Raw genomic sequence first — 17,655 nt, 5'->3', positions numbered from 1 at the left:
AAAAATAAACCAGTGGCAGAATTGGGGGAGCACAGAAATTTTTACAAGATATTTATCAACACACACAAACGTTTGCAGACCACTTATAGTATTGCAGCTTATTCAAGCAAATGCTGCAATATAAAACACACTGAACTTAAGAGTGTTATTGGGAAAGGGGAGGCGGGGTGTGCGGGCCTCTGACCCTCTATGGCAAGCAGGGGTTGGCCTCTGACCCTCTATGGCAAGCAGGGGTTGGCCTCTGACCCTCTATGGCAAGCAGGGGTTGTCCTCTGACCCCCTATGGGAGGCGGGGAGGGTCTGACCCTCTATGGGAGGCAGGGGCTGGTCTCTGACCCTCTACGGGACGCAGGGGCGGGTCTCTGACCCTCTATGGGAGGCAGGGGCGGGTCTCTGACCCTCTACGGGAGGCAGGGGCGGGTCTCTGACCCTCTACGGGAGGCAGGGGCGGGTCTCTGACCCTCTACGGGAGGCAGGGGCGGGTCTCTGACCCTCTACGGGAGGCAGGGGCGGGTCTCTGACCCTCTACGGGGAGGCAGGTCTTTGACTCTGCTTTTGCCCCTATATCTGTAAAACTGCATCCGTAAATAACATGCAGTCTTTCAGTGTGGGGCAGGCAACCTACTCGCCAACAGCTGAAGTAATGCAGACAGAGGTGAGGGAAAGTAGCTCAAGTACTTAAAGTGCTGGCAGAATACTGATAAAAAGGGACCTCCTACTGAGAAGGAGTGGACTGTAAATTGTAGTGTATGAGAATGAATATACTTCTTTGACATATTACACCATTTGTACACCAAAGCAGTTTGATCTTGTTGTTGAGGGGTGAAGACAGCTAGACCATGCGTTACTCTGGTGTCTTGTTCAGCTCTGATATCAGGCCTATGATGACCAAGTCATCCGTTGACCTAAATAACCTAAGAAAAGGGGGTCCCTATCCCTCTCAGGTTATATGAAGGCTATATTTGACCCATTTGCTGATATATTATAGGCAAAGTGCAGTAAGAAGGTATAGATTACATATGCAGAGCATATCCCGCGCTTCCCCGTATTCTCCAGCTCATCACATTATATAAACCGCACATGATGGAGCCATTAGGAAATGAAAAGCAAATGCCCTGATTAAAATAAAAGGAGGCCTTGAAGATTGCCTCTTACATAAACGCCCATATATTTAATTGTGCCGCATCGGTCGCTGGCGTGCAACGTTATAGCTTGCCCGGCCTATAGGATAAGGGAGGGTTACATTTATATTATGTGAGATTACATGAAGCGGGGGCCACATAACGCAGCCCTCCTACACATGCCGGTGGCGGGCGGGTAACACGATCCGCGTGAACCAGTAAACATAACCTACAACCTGTTACCTGGGGATAGCATGACACATTTAACAAGCAAACAGTAAAGGGGTTCACCTATTTTTCAGGCGCACAAGCCGTTAAATACCGTATATGGCAATAGGCTATGTGTCCACGGTAGAATGTTGCTGCGGATTTTTCTGCATGAAAATCCGCGGCTTTCCCGCAAAATCCGCACCTTTTCAAAGGTGCGGATTTACCGCGGATTTTGGTGCGGATTTTTTTTTTCCCCCCAATTCTGAAGCCAAAATCCGAATCAAAATCCGCACCAAATCCGCCGCGGAAAAATCCGCAGCATGGGCACAGCATTTCCAAAAAGCCATAGAAATGGCTGGGAAGTGCCGCTGCTGCAGATTTTCGGGAAATCCGCGGCTTTTCCGCGAGAAATCCGCGGCAAAATCCGTGCATTTTCCGCAGCGTGGGCACATAGCCTTAGGGTTTTTTTCTGGTGGGGAAATTCGGAACAAATAGAGTCCCCCCCCCCTTATTTCTTGCCCGGGGGGGACTTGATCCATCCTGTATTACTTAGTCCATCAATTTGAATGGACTATGTAATGCTTTATGTCCCCTGTGGTGGCGCTGTGGGGAAAGTGAGCACTTACATCCTGTTTATGCCATAGCTCATATCTGATCGCTGGGGGTCATTCGGAGATCAGCCTAATATCAGGGAACCATTTCACCAAAATAGAATATACACAGGATATGTGATAACTTACTGACCGGTGGCGGTCCGACCTTCACTGATAAGCCAATTGGTTATGAAATGTCCAATGAGAGTGAATAAGTTTCTGCGTATGCGCGCCATTACTTCATTCGTTCTCCGCAGGACTGCCGTTAAAGCCACTTCATTTACACTTCATTCAGAACCCTATTCTCGGATTGCTGTGAGTCCGAGCCCTTCAATCCCCACAGATTCCCAGACTGGAGCTCTGAAATGCATAGTCTGAATGGAACACTGACTGCGCATGCGCCATCCCTTCATTTATTCATTCATTCTCTATGGGAATGCCGGTGAAAGCCACTTCACTACAATTCAGCATTTCAGAGCCCTGTTCTCAGATCGCTGTGAGTCAGCACAGTTGGATAATAATAATTTTATTCATTTATATAGTGCTATTAATTCCACAGCGCTTTACATACATTGACATGGATGCCACCAATTTCCACAATGGAGCTATGAAATGCATTGTCAGAATGGTGCATTGGTTGCGCATGTGCGCCATCGCTTCATTCATTCTCTATAGGACTGCCGAAGAAAGCCATTTCCTTACAAAGGGGCATTTCATATCCCTGTTCTTGGATAGGAGGGAGCCCAAGCAGTTACACCCCACCATTTCTGCAAACTGCTCTCTGAAATGCCCAGTTGGAAGCAACAAGTAGCTGCACATGCGCACCATTGCTTCGTTCATTCTCCATGGGACTGCCAGAGAAAGCCATTTCCTTACAAAAGGGGCATTTCATATCCTTGTTCTTGGATACATGGGAGCCGGAGCAGTTCCACTACTGCTCCCAAGAACAAGTGTTCTGAATTGCACAGTTGAAAGTAAGCAGTAGCAGCGCATGTGCACCATCGTTTCGTTCATTCTCTATGGGACTCCCGGAGAAAGCCACTTCATTATGATGGGACATTTCATTCCCTGTTTTTGTATATGTAGGAGCCCGAGAACAGCACTCTAAACTGCCCAGTTTGAAGCAAGCAGTAGCTGCGCATGCGCACCATTGTTTCTTACATTCTCTATTGGACTGCGGGAGAACATTACTTCAATCCAATAGGACAGGTCAGAGACATGTTCTCATGACCCATGGGAGTCCAAAAAGGAACAGTTGGATCAACCAATCCAGAGAACAGTGCTCTGCATTACCAAGTCAAAAGTGAGCAGTAGCTGCGCATGCGCACTATCGTTTTATTCATTCTCTATGGGACTGCAGGAGAAAGTTGCTTCACTCCAATAGGACTCCCACCAATCACCTGAATGGGGCTCTGCAATGGTGCTAAGAATGGAGCAGGAGCTGCGCATGCGCACCACCACACCATCCATTCTCCATAAGACTGCCGGAGAAAACCACTTCATTCCATCTGGACATAATCAGTCCGGTTCTTGGGATCAGTGGGAATCTGAATAGTTGGACTGTCACCAATCTCGAGAATGGACCTCTGATATACCCCCAGGAATAGAGAAAAAGCTGTGCATTCGCTTAACACTGAGAAAGCCGCATCATTCAGACGGGACATTTCCGGTTCTGGGGATAAGTGGAGGTCCAAAGGTCGGACCCCCACCCATCCGCAAGTTATCACTTAGCCTGTGGAGAATATTCATATTGAGTGTAACCATTTAAAGTAATTTTGCAGAGTGAAAAGATTAATAATTAAAGGGATTGTCCAAAGTCAAGGAAGTATGGTGGGGAGAGGGGTTCAAGTCTTGCGCAAGTAAAAGCAAGTCACTAAACAATAAAAACCCATAAAATTAAAAAAAAAAAGTGTTTCTGTAATTCCTTTATTTTTTCATCACTGTTTGTCACTGAATAGAGGCATCCGGTCCTGATCATGTCAAGGACTTGTTATAGAAAATGGAAGCTTTGCTGCGCCATGTGGATTCTTCCATGCACCTTAGTACATATCAGTCACCAGGGGGCGCCGATGCTCCGTACAGCTGCGCCGTTCCTTTTCTAGCAGTCCTGAGCCATCCAAAAATATCAGCACAAACAATTGCCAGCTCCAGTTTTAATGGTGCGTTCAATAGTAGGGTTACGTGCACGGAAACTGCTGCGGAGAATTTCCACAGTGAATCTGCAATAAAACCTGCAACCCTAGGATCGCAAGCCCCAAACGACCAACTAATGTGCATGGGCTCCTCTCTAGCACAGTTACTTATCATAGGGGGTCATAAGGCATTTGAAGTAAGTCCACTCAGGTAAGGAGACCCCAGGAATTGCGATCTCATGGCATACCCATAGGTTTAGCAATATCAACGTTTTATAGACCATCAGCCATAAAACCACTTTGCCTGCCAACTTCACTGAGCTCTGTGATCAGAGCAGGCAGATACGGGCATCGACCCACAGATTGGTAGTTCATAGACAGGCTTGCATGAGTTAATCTCTGCTGGGCTGCTTGTTAGTCTCCTTTGGTCACATGCTGCAGGGGAGCCAGTCATATTCGCTCCCCTTCTATATATGCTGGCTGACCCTTCCTTTAATGCCAGCTATAGTTTATCTATACTGGTCCGGTGAGGTGTTGTGATCCAGACTTACTGGTGGTTGTTCAACTTTATTGGTGTAAGTGGTTGTGGTGTTAACCCTTGATGTTGTTTTGTTGCTGCCTTCCCTCTCTTGATTTTCTCCTTAGTCACTTACTGCAGAGGTTCCCAACTCCAGTCCTCAAGGCACACCAACAGTGCATGTTTTCAGGATTTCTTTAGCATTGCATGGGTGTTGGATTCAGCACCTTTGCAGGTGATTAAATTATCACCTGTGCAATACTAAGGAAATCCTGAAAACATGCACTGTTGGTGTGCCTTGAGGACTGGAGTTGGGAACCTCTGACTTACTGTTTGGTTCTGTGAGTTTTCACTGTATCTGAGTTTTATTTTTTTCCCCATCTGTCTTTATCTGTGTCACCATCTCGCTCCTGCCCCTTCCTTCCCTGGAAAAATGGGGGGGGGGGGAGATATTAGTTATCCGGAAAGCAGTAAGGCACAGGACTCCGGCATCGCCACCATCAGGGGTAATCCTGAGGTTAAGGATAGCCTAGGGCCCCTAGCATGAGGGTCAGTATAGGAGCCCGGTCCCCCGCTATCCTACAGTCACTTTGTGACAACAAGTTCTTACAGCTGATGTATTGAAAATAGCAAAAAGGGTGTGTTTACAGACAAAGACTAGAAGTTTAAAACATAACTCTTAATAGTGTGCTCATTAATAAGGGTACTTTCACACATCCGGATTTTTGCTCTGCGGCACAATACGGCGTTCTGCAGAAAAACCGCAACCGGCTTTTGTAACGCCGATTGCGGTTTTTTTTGCATTGACTTACATTAGTGCCGCATTGTGCCGCAGGGGCTTGCGTTCGGTCCGTTTTTTGCCGAATGCGGCAGATGTAGCCGATGCGGCGGCCGGATCGAACGTTCCCTGCAACGTTTTTTGCTCCGGCAAAAAACACCGCATCGCGCCGCATCCGGCCGCTGCGGCGCATTTTTCAATGCATCCCTATGGAGGCCGGATGCGGCGCGATGCGGAAAAAACCGCATCCGGTCGCCGCATGCGGTATTTTCCACTGCGCATGCTCAGTAGCATGCCGCAACCGGAAAAAAACGGACCGGCCGCATGTAAAAACTTATGCAAAGGATGCGGTGTTTTCACCGCATCCGTTGCATAGTTTTCACAGCCGGATTGAGCCGCAGGGCTCAAACCGGATGTGTGAAAGTAGCCTTAGTGACAACTCACTGCATAAAAACGTGAACTAAAAACTGATGAACCACTAGGCCTCCAAGCTCAAATTGGGCCTATAGGGCACATAGGGCACATCAGACAAAAACACCCCATATTGAACACACTCAGAATAAAAAGTGGTTTAAAAGAACCCCAAAAATACCCATAAAGAAGGAACCGCCCTCATAAGTGGTATATGGGTTTTAATGTAATGGGACTGTATACAAGTACAACCAGACCTTTTAAATAACCAGAATACCACCCTTCACCGTCATAGATGGATCCCGTTCAAAGAAAGGAATGGTCTTACCGTAAAAATAAATGGGCATACCTATACCATGCAGACCAAAAGCTTCACATTGGTGACCATCAAGTGGACTTTTTAGATACCAATTATAGCTCAAGATCCAGCTTGTCAAATAACTGTAGAAGAAATCACATCCTCCTAACGCGTTTCATATATATTATTCATCAGGGGAGTCTTCATAATAGATGCTCTGCATCCCGTCAGTCTCAAAGAAACTCACCTTCAAAAAATAGATTGCCCCATACGAACAAAGATGTCCAGAGTATACGGACATTTGTTTGGCGTCTGTCTACTCTGGACATCTTTATTTGTATAGGGCAATCTATTTTTTGAAGGTCAGTTTCTTTGAGACTGAAGGGATGCAGAGCATCTATTATGAAGACTCCCCTGACGAATAACATATGAAACGCATTAGGAGGATGTGATTTCTTCTACAGTTATTTGACAAGCTGGATCTTGAGCTATAATTGGTATCTAAAAAGTCCACTTGATGGTCACCAATGTGAAGCTTTTGGTCTGCATGGTATAGGTATGCCCATTTATTTACGGTAAGACCATTCCTTTTTTGAACGGGATCCATCTATGACGGTGAAGGGTGGTATTCTGGTTATATAAAAGGTCTGGTTGTACTTGTATACAGTCCCATTACATTAAAACCCATATACCACTTATGAGGGCGGTTCCTTCTTTATGGGTATTTTTGGGGTTCTTTTAAACCACTTTATTCTGAGTGTGTTCAATAAGGGATGTTTTTGTCTGATGTGCCCTATAGGCCCAATTTGAGCTTGGAGGCCTAGTGGTTCATTTGTTAGTTTTTAGGTCACGTTTTTATGCAGTGAGTCGTCACTTATTAATGAGCACACTATTAAAAGTTATGTTTTAAACTTCTAGTCTTTGTCTGCAAACACCCCCTTTTTGCTATTTTGGATATTTACTACTGTGTGGCTTTGTATTCAGTATTATTGCTAATTTTGATCAGCTGATGTATTGGAAGCAGGAAAATTGGGCCAAACTATGAGTAGATGGCAGGTCTTGTGGGGTCTTCGTCTCTCTCTATTGAGTAGATAGGACGCTGGCGACAGGATATCTGGCCAAAAGCACCGACAACGGACACACAAACATCAAAACTTGACCATGGAGCAAAGGAAAGTAGGTGACTATGTGGGCATTGGGTGAGTGAATGTCGCACCAGAATAAAAGATCCCAAGCTGGTGGAGGCAGCGGGATGGGGCAATGTTCTGCTGGAAATCTTGGGTCCTGGCATCACGAGGATGTGACACGTTCCACCTACCAAACATCGTACAGTCCTCCTCCGTGGCAGTGGTGGAGCCTAATGGCAGCGACCTCTATTAGCAGATTATGTCGCTGCCAAATTCTGCAGATCTCAGTACGATCAATCATCTGTAAGAAGCCCCATTGGATAAATAAGGATTTACGGCTAAAGTTTTGATGCTAGATACCATGGGACACTTTTTGGCGGTCTTCTATAGTTTCGGTGGTGCAAGTGAGGCGTGACCTAATGGTTATAAACTAAAAATGGTGCACGGCAGATATTTGCTTCCTGAACAGTACAATTCCCCTACCATGTAGTGACTGCCCTGTATGGTGTTAGTGGCGTAGATAAAAGGTCAGTAGAGGATACCGGTCACACATATCGCTGCCGTAACGCTGCATTATTACAGGTATCTATACAACAGTGACAAGAGAGAGATCTGCCGGAAAAAACAGCAGAGGAATCTATTGTAACAGTGGTTCCGTGTTTGCACAGGTGCGGACGTCACATTGCACACAGGCGCGCCGGTCTGCTGTGGGGTTCTTGGGTTACATAGTAATAAGGCCAGGCTTTACATCACATCACAAAGCATCTATGTAGGTCAGATAAGGAGCAGAGCCATTTACATGTAGCACTTGTAGCAGTGTGTCGACGTTTTGTTTTTTCCCTGTCTGTCTTTATATGTGTTACCATTTCCCTCCTGCTTCTTCCCTCCATGGGGGAAACCGATTAGTTCTTGTAAGTACAACACTAAGGTACAGGACTCTGGCTTCTACAGTCAGGCACTGGACTCCAGCATCTCCACCATCATGGGTAATCCGGAGGTTAGGGGTAGCCTAGGATCCACCAGTGTGAGGAACAGTATAGGAACCCCTGTCCTGGTTGGACCTGTGGAAGCCTAATTAGTTAGGCGAAACAGCTGTCGTCCTCTACCTGGGAGCCAGCTCACAGCTCGTCTCCTGCTTTTTACCCTGCACCGTCTAATAAACTAAAGATTCCTGCACAGCGGTACGGAGTGCGGTCCCTCATTTCCTTCACTCATCCATAGGAACCCCTGTCCTTCGCTATCTTACAGTCACATCGTGACAAGTTCTTTAGGGGGCTTTACACGCTGTGACATCGCTAGCGATAGCTAGCGATGTTGCGAGCGATAGCACTCGCCCCAGTCATACGTGCGACATGTGGCAATCGCTGTCGTAGCGAACAATATCGCTACGGCAGCGTCACACGCACATACCTGTTCAGCGACGTCGCTGTTGCTGCCGAACAATCCCACCTTCAAGGGGGAGGTGTGTTCGGCGTCGCAGCGACATAACAGCGGCATCACAAAACGGCCGTCCAATAGAAGAGGAGGGGCGGAGATGAGCGGCCGGAACATGCCACCCACCTCCTTCCTTCTTTTCCGGTGGACGCAGGTAGGATGATGTTCGTCGTTCCTGCGGTGTCACACACAGCGATGTGTGGTGCCGCAGGAACGACGAACAACCAGTGGCATGCACCACCAATGATATTATGAAAAGGAGCAACGTGTCAACGATCAACGATTTTTTGCTGTTTTTACGATCGTTGATCATCGCACCAAGCTGTCACACACTGCGATGCCGCTAACAACACCGGATGTGCATCACAAACACCGTGACCCCGACGATATATCGTTAGCGATGTTGCAGCGTGTAAAGCACCCTTCAGAGCTTTCCCATAAATAAGTACCTGGGACAGAGGCGTCTCCAGCGTCGGCAAAAATGAAAACTCCCGACACATCCTCCTGGTTATGAGGAGTGTTAGGACAGATCGTCTTGAAACAGTTGGAAACCGCTGTTCTAGGGCGGAGACAATCATTGTCAACTCAATTGTGCCAAATGTCGGGTCATCAGACAATCCCTTCTATCTCAACCTACAGCAACGGTTACGTGCCTATAGTCCTCTCTGGCTTCAGTGAAGGCACATGCTGGAAGTTTACGTTTTACAACAGCAGCAGAGAAAATGGTTAGACATACAGTACAAACCAAAGTTTGGACACACCTTCTCATTCAAAGAGTTTTCTTTATTTTCATGACTCTGAAAATTGTAGATTCACATTGAAGGCATCAAAACTATGAATTAACACATGTGGAATGAAATACTTAACAAAAAAGTGTGACACAACTGAAAATATGTCTTATATTCTAGGTTCTACAAAGTAGCCACCTTTTGCTTTGATTACTGCTTTGCACACTCTTGGCATTCTCTTGATGAGCTTCAAGAGGTAGTCACCGGAAATGGTTTTCACTTCACAGGTGCGCCCTGTCAGGTTTAATAAGTGGGATTTCTTGCCTTATAAATGGGGTTGGGACCATCAGTTGTGTTGTGCAGAAGTCTGGTGGATACACAGCTGATAGTCCTATTGAATAGACTGTTAGAATTTGTATTATGGGAAGAAAAAAAGCAGCTAAGTAAAGAAAAACTAGTGGCCATCATTACTTTAAGAAATGAAGGTCAGTCAGTTCAAAAAATTGGGAAAACTGTGAAAGTTTCCCAAACTGCAGTGGCAAAAACCATCAAACACAAAAAAACTGACTCACATGAGGACCGCCCCCGGAAAGGAAGACCAAGAGTCACCTCTGCTGCGGAGGATAAGTTTATCTGAGTCACCAGCCTCAGAAATCACAGGTTAACAGCAGCTCAGATTAGAGACCAGGTCAATGCCACACAGAGTTCTAGCAGCAGACACATCTCTAGAACTGTTAAGAGGAGACTTTGTGCAGCAGGCCTTCATGGTAAAATAGCTGCTAGGAAACCTCTGCTAAGGACAGGCAACAAGCAGAAGAGACTTGTTTGGGCTAAAGAACACAAGGAATGGACATTAGACCAGTGGAAATCTGTTCTTTGGTCTGATGAGTCCAAATTTGAGATCTTTGGATCCAACCACCGTGTCTTTGTGTGACGCAGAAAAGGTGAACGGATGGACTCTACATGGCTGGTTCCCACCGTGAAGCATGGAGGAGGAGGTGTGATGGTGTGGGGGTGCTTTGCTGGTGATTTATTGAAAATTGAAGGCATACAGAACCAGCATGGCTACCACAGCATCTTGCCTCGGCGTGCTATTCCATCCGGTTTACATTTAGTTGGACCATCATTTATTTCTCAACAGGACAATGACCCCAAACACACCTCCAGGCTGTGTAAGGGCTATTTGACTAAGAAAGAGAGTGATGGGGTGCTACGCCAGATGACCTGGCCTCCACAGTCACCAGACCTGAACCTAATCGAGATGGTTTGATGTGAGCTGGACCGCAGAGTGAATGCAAAAGGGCCAACAAGTGCTAAGCATCTCTGGGAACTCCTTCAAGACTGTTGGAAGACCATTTCCGGTGACTACCTCTTGAAGCTCATCAAGAGAATGCCAGAAGTGTGCAAAGCAGTAATCAAAGCAAAAGGTGGCTACTTTGAAGAACCTAGAATAGAAGACATTTTCAGTTGTTTCACACTTTTTTGTTAAGTATCTCATTCCACGTGTGTTAACTCATAGTTTTGATGCCTTCAATTGAATCTACAATTTTCAGAGTCCTGAAAATAAAGAAACTCTTTGAATGAGAAGGTGTGTCCAAACCTTTGGTCTGTACTGTATATATTTTGGACATGGTGATTGTTAGCCATCATCATATTAAGGTCCGGTGGCTGAAGAGACGGGGGTTAAAGGTGCATTTACATGAAGTGATTAGCGTCAACAAGCGCTTCCCGAAATGCTCATTTCTCGTTAATTAGTAAGGTAATCATCAGACGCTCGTTTGTCGGATGAGATCACTTTATAAGCTTGCATAAAAATCATTGTCCTCGACAGCACATCGTGCTGTCCAGAAAAATGACTGCCTATGTGTGCCAAATGCAGTATAAATGAGCTTGTAGGCTTACTGTACATTTCGGAAAGCTCCTTTGGCCAACATCATTCTTTTGCCCCCTCATTGTAAATAGCAATATATGGCCCAATCCTAAACAGGGGATGTGCTGCAGAGGATGTGCATGCTCTTTGGGGGCAAAATGATCGTATTAACAACCGATTGTGTTTGCCGTGTCAATGCTTACCCATTGGATTATAGCTAATTGGCGTTATTCTCGGACGGTCGGTAAGTGAGTTGTATCATCCTCTTCCACAGCTCCTCTGCCGCCCAACTTCTTCCATGCAAGGTGGTGGTGTTCTCCTTCTTGACTGACAGTTTGGACTAGAGGTATTGTTGCATTGTTGGCCCAAACTGTGTACTCTCCGATGATACAAGCAGAGAGGACTCCACCTCTGCAGCATCTGAAGCACAAAAGCCCCATTGGAAGGAGCCTGTAAGCGCTGCACTCCTTGCCTAACACTAGACGTCCCAGAGAGGGGTCATTTGACATTTCTACCATTGGAACCCTAAGGAGCTCGAAATTCCTGGGACTTCTAGTGCTAAGAGACCGACCACTGCTGACAGACTGTAGAGGTGGTTGGTAACTAAGACAGCGCGCAGTAAACAAAATGTAAAATCCCTCTCATCTTGAGACTATTTTTAATAACAGGTAAATTGCAATATTGATTTATGATCATGAAAAAACCTTTAAAAGACCAAGAATGAGTGTGTTAGAAGGCTTGCTCCAATTTATCGGCCAGTGTAAATCATTCTGGTGATCACCCAACTCGCCTGCAAATATTAGTTCATCGGTTAATGTTTATGCCAGCGTCAAAACTGTTCGCGCCACCTAAACAGGTGATGTGCTGCAGAAAACGCAATGCTGCACAGGCACCGGAGGATCGCAATAACCAGCGTTCTGCTACTATCATCATCAAGCTAGGTAACGGCCGTCTTGTATATAGATCAACCTGAATAAAGGCACCATTAAATATGGATTAGGAAGGTTGAAGTGGGGTAGTTAGGGCACCCCCTGCAAGTATGAACCTAAAAGGTCTGACCCTAAAGAGATCAGGACTCAGGATCTGAAGGATGTGGGTGACTAGAATAGAAGGGTCCGGCCCTAGCACATCAGTTATACCGGAAGGTCCTTGTCAGAAATGCTGCACATAATCTGCAGAGACTTTGCATAAATTTCTGGAGGTCTCGGCTTCCGCGGACAGGCTTTTTTACAATGTTAAAAGAGCTGATAGGTGACAATTTATTGATCGTTGGGGGTACTATTAAAAAGAACCTGCACGGCTCAGAAGAAAGGGGCACTCACATCCTTTTAGGGTGGAAACTGAAACGTGCCTGCTGGACCAATGCTCCACTTATTCCCTACGGAGCTGCTGAGCGCTGCACTTGGGTTTTCCTGACATGCTACATAAAGAATGACTAGGACAGCGATCAAGCATCTGACCTGACGCTGCATTTTTGGAAAGGGGATAAAAATTCCTCAATCTATCGGTGTCAGTGGTTGGATCCACAATCAGTAAGTTATCAGCTCAACTGTAGATAGGTGAAGACTTGTGATGAGCGGGCACTACCATGCTCGGGTGCTCTGTACTGGTATCTAGTGATGAGCGGGCACTACCATGCTCAGGTGCTTTGTACTGGTATCTAGTGATGAGCGGGCACTACCATGCTCGGGTGCTCTGTACTGGTATCTAGTGATGAGCGGGCACTACCATGCTCGGGTGCTCTGTACTCGTAACTAGTGATGAGCAGGCACTACCATGCTCGGGTGCTCAGTACTCGTAACTAGTGATGAGCGGGCACTACCATGCTCAGGTGCTCTGTACTGGTAACTAGTGATGAGCGGGCACTACCATGCTCGGGTGCTCTGTACTCGTAACTAGTGATGAGCGGGCACTACCATGCTCGGGTGCTCTGTACTCGTAACTAGTGATGAGCGGGCACTACCATGCTCAGGTGCTCTGTACTGGTATCTAGTGATGAGCGGGCACTACCATGCTCGGGTGCTCTGTACTGGTATCTAGTGATGAGCGGGCACTACCATGCTCGGGTGCTCTGTACTCGTAACTAGTGATGAGCAGGCACTACCATGCTCGGGTGCTCTGTACTCGTAACTAGTGATGAGCGGGCACTACCATGCTCGGGTGCTCTGTACTCGTAACTAGTGATGAGCGGGCACTACCATGCTCAGGTGCTCTGTACTGGTATCTAGTGATGAGCGGGCACTACCATGCTCGGGTGCTCTGTACTGGTATCTAGTGATGAGCGGGCACTACCATGCTCGGGTGCTCTGTACTCGTAACTAGTGATGAGCGGGCACTACCATGCTCAGGTGCTCTGTACTGGTATCTAGTGATGAGCGGGCACTACCATGCTCGGGTGCTCTGTACTGGTATCTAGTGATGAGCGGGCACTACCATGCTCAGGTGCTTTGTACTGGTATCTAGTGATGAGCGGGCACTACCATGCTCGGGTGCTCTGTACTGGTATCTAGTGATGAGCGGGCACTACCATGCTCGGGTGCTCTGTACTCGTAACTAGTGATGAGCAGGCACTACCATGCTCGGGTGCTCTGTACTCGTAACTAGTGATGAGCGGGCACTACCATGCTCAGGTGCTCTGTACTGGTATCTAGTGATGAGCGGGCACTACCATGCTCGGGTGCTCTGTACTGGTATCTAGTGATGAGCGGGCACTACCATGCTCGGGTGCTCTGTACTGGTATCTAGTGATGAGCGGGCACTACCATGCTCGGGTGCTCTGTACTCGTAACTAGTGATGAGCGGGCACTACCATGCTCAGGTGCTCTGTACTGGTATCTAGTGATGAGCGGGCACTACCATGCTCGGGTGCTCTGTACTGGTATCTAGTGATGAGCGGGCACTACCATGCTCAGGTGCTTTGTACTGGTATCTAGTGATGAGCGGGCACTACCATGCTCGGGTGCTCTGTACTGGTATCTAGTGATGAGCGGGCACTACCATGCTCGGGTGCTCTGTACTCGTAACTAGTGATGAGCAGGCACTACCATGCTCGGGTGCTCAGTACTCGTAACTAGTGATGAGCGGGCACTACCATGCTCAGGTGCTCTGTACTGGTAACTAGTGATGAGCGGGCACTACCATGCTCGGGTGCTCTGTACTCGTAACTAGTGATGAGCGGGCACTACCATGCTCGGGTGCTCTGTACTCGTAACTAGTGATGAGCGGGCACTACCATGCTCAGGTGCTCTGTACTGGTATCTAGTGATGAGCGGGCACTACCATGCTCGGGTGCTCTGTACTCGTAACTAGTGATGAGCGGGCACTACCATGCTCGGGTGCTCGGTACTGGTAACTAGTAATGAGCGGGTACTACCATGCTCGGTACTCATAATGAGCAATCAGACAGGCGCGACTTGTGTACCAAGCATAATGGAAGTCAATGGAGAACTCTAGTATTTTTCCAGAAGATCTTCCATTATACTTGGTGTAAGAGTTGCACCCGTCTGTTTGTTATAAGTGCTCGCTCATCACTACCGTAGTTACCAGTACTGAGAACCCGAGCATGGTAGTGCCCGCTCATCACTAGTTACGAGTACAGAGCACCCGAGCATGGTAGTGCCCGCTCATCACTAGTTACGAGTACAGAGCACCCGAGCATGGTAGTGCCCGCTCATCACTAGTTACGAGTACAGAGCACCCGAGCATGGTAGTGCCCGCTCATCACTAGTTACGAGGACCGAGCACCCGAGCATGGTAGTGCCCGCTCATCACTAGTAACGAGTACTGAGCACCCGAGCATGGTAGTGCCCGCTCATCACTAGTTACTAGTACTGAGCACCCGAGCATGGTAGTGCCCGCTCATCACTAGTTACTAGTACAGAGCACCCGAGCATGGTAGTGCCCGCTCATCACTAGTTACGAGTACAGAGCACCCGAGCATGGTAGTGCCCGCTCATCACTAGTAACGAGTACCGAGCACCCGAGCATGGTAGTGCCCGCTCATCACTAGTTACGAGTACCGAGCACCCTAGCATGGTAGTGCCCGCTCATCACTAGTTACGAGTACAGAGCACCCGAGCATGGTAGTGCCCGCTCATCACTAGTTAAGAGTACAGAGCACCCGAGCATGGTAGTGCCCGCTCATCACTAGTTACTAGTACAGAGCACCCGAGCATGGTAGTGCCCGCTCATCACTAGTTACGAGTACAGAGCACCCGAGCATGGTAGTGCCCGCTCATCACTAGTAACGAGTACCGAGCACCCGAGCATGGTAGTGCCCGCTCATCACTAGTTACGAGTACCGAGCACCCTAGCATGGTAGTGCCCGCTCATCACTAGTTACGAGTACAGAGCACCCGAGCATGGTAGTGCCCGCTCATCACTAGTTACGAGTACAGAGCACCCGAGCATGGTAGTGCCCGCTCATCACTAGTTACGAGGACCGAGCACCCGAGCATGGTAGTGCCCGCTCATCACTAGTAACGAGTACTGAGCACCCGAGCATGGTAGTGCCCGCTCATCACTAGTTACTAGTACTGAGCACCCGAGCATGGTAGTGCCCGCTCATCACTAGTTACGAGTACCGAGCACCCGAGCATGGTAGTGCCCGCTCATCACTAGTTACGAGTACAGAGCACCCGAGCATGGTAGTGCCCGCTCATCACTAGTTACGAGGACCGAGCACCCGAGCATGGTAGTGCCCGCTCATCACTAGTTACGAGTACAGAGCACCCGAGCATGGTAGTGCCCGCTCATCACTAGTTACGAGGACCGAGCACCCGAGCATGGTAGTGCTCGCTCATCACTAGTAACGAGTACTGAGCACCCGAGCATGGTAGTGCCCGCTCATCACTAGTTACTAGTACTGAGCACCCGAGCATGGTAGTGCCCGCTCATCACTAGTTACCAGTACAGAGCACCCAAGCATGGTAGTGCCCGCTCATCACTAGTTACGAGGACCGAGCACCCGAGCATGGTAGTGCCCGCTCATCACTAGTAACGAGTACTGAGCACCCGAGCATGGTAGTGCCCGCTCATCACTAGTTACGAGTACTGAGCACCCGAGCATGGTAGTGCCCGCTCATCACTAGTTACGAGGACCGAGTATTCGAGCATGGTAGTGCCCGCTCATCACTAGTTACGAGTACAGAGCACCCGAGCATGCTAGTGCCCGCTCATCACTAGTTACGAGGACCGAGCACCCGAGCATGGTAGTGCCCGCTCATCACTAGTTACGAGGACCGAGCACCCGAGCATGGTAGTGCCCGCTCATCACTAGTAACGAGTACTGAGCACCCGAGCATGGTAGTGCCCGCTCATCACTTGTGACGAGTACTGAGCACCCGAGCATGGTAGTGCCCGCTCATCACTAGTTACGAGTACAGAGCACCCGAGCATGATAGTGCCCGCTCATCATTAGTGACGAGTACTGAGCACCCGAGCATGGTAGTGCCCGCTCATCACTAGTTACGAGGACCGAGTATTCGAGCATGGTAGTGCCCGCTCATCACTAGTTACGAGTACAGAGCACCCGAGCATGCTAGTGCCCGCTCATCACTAGTTACGAGTACTGAGCACCCGAGCATGGTAGTGCCCGCTCATCACTAGTAACGAGTACTGAGCACCCGAGCATGGTAGTGCCCGCTCATCACTAGTGACGAGTACTGAGCACCCGAGCATGGTAGTGCCCGCTCATCACTAGTTACGAGTACAGAGCACCCGAGCATGATAGTGCCCGCTCATCATTAGTGACGAGTACTGAGCACCCGAGCATGGTAGTGCCCGCTCATCACTAGTTACGAGGACCGAGCACCCGAGCATGGTAGTGCCCGCTCATCACTAGTGACGATACTGAGCACCCGAGCATGGTAGTGCCCGCTCATCACTAGTTACGAGTACTGAGCACCAGAGCATGGTAGTGCCCGCTCATCACTAGTTACCAGTACTGAGCACCCGAGCATGGTAGTGCTCGCTCATCACTAGTAACGAGTACTGAGCACCCGAGCATGGTAGTGCCTGCTCATCACTAGTTACGAGGACCAAGTATTCGAGCATGGTAGTGCCCGCTCATCACTAGTGAAGACTTGTTTACACCAGAAATCCCCTTGTTAATCTTTACATATCGCATTCTTTTAAAGATAGGGGGTGCCAAATACATACGGCAGCCCCTCATACATAACGTTCTAAATTGTTCATCAAAACGGCCTTTTTGCCATTCATTTGGGGTTGATGGACCCTATATGCTCCCTAGAGGGCAGATGACCTGGAAACTTCGACCTACGTCCATTGTTGGTCACTTTTTGCACAGGAATGACTATCCTTTGTGTATATGTAGCAGAGCCAAGATTGTGTTTTTAGCTCGTCTTTAGGAAAATTTACGCAATACAGTGCAGATGGCAAATCCAGCTCTGCTACGCTGGCAAGAGGAGAGTTAAAG

General features: G+C 48.2%; 1 protein-coding gene across 1 annotated transcript in view; it reads right to left on the bottom strand.

Annotated features, from left to right (window-relative positions):
• The window catches only part of LOC142257975 (Fanconi anemia group M protein-like), a 127,582-nt gene that overhangs the window by 70,750 nt on the left and 39,177 nt on the right, over positions 1 to 17,655 (bottom strand). The gene's annotated exons all lie outside the window — the stretch shown is intronic.

This window comes from Anomaloglossus baeobatrachus, chromosome 12 (assembly GCF_048569485.1).
Source record: "Anomaloglossus baeobatrachus isolate aAnoBae1 chromosome 12, aAnoBae1.hap1, whole genome shotgun sequence".
NCBI classification, from domain to species: domain Eukaryota; kingdom Metazoa; phylum Chordata; class Amphibia; order Anura; family Aromobatidae; genus Anomaloglossus; species Anomaloglossus baeobatrachus.
Note: the sequence above shows the minus strand (reverse complement) of the source record. Positions and strands in the feature narration are given on the sequence as shown.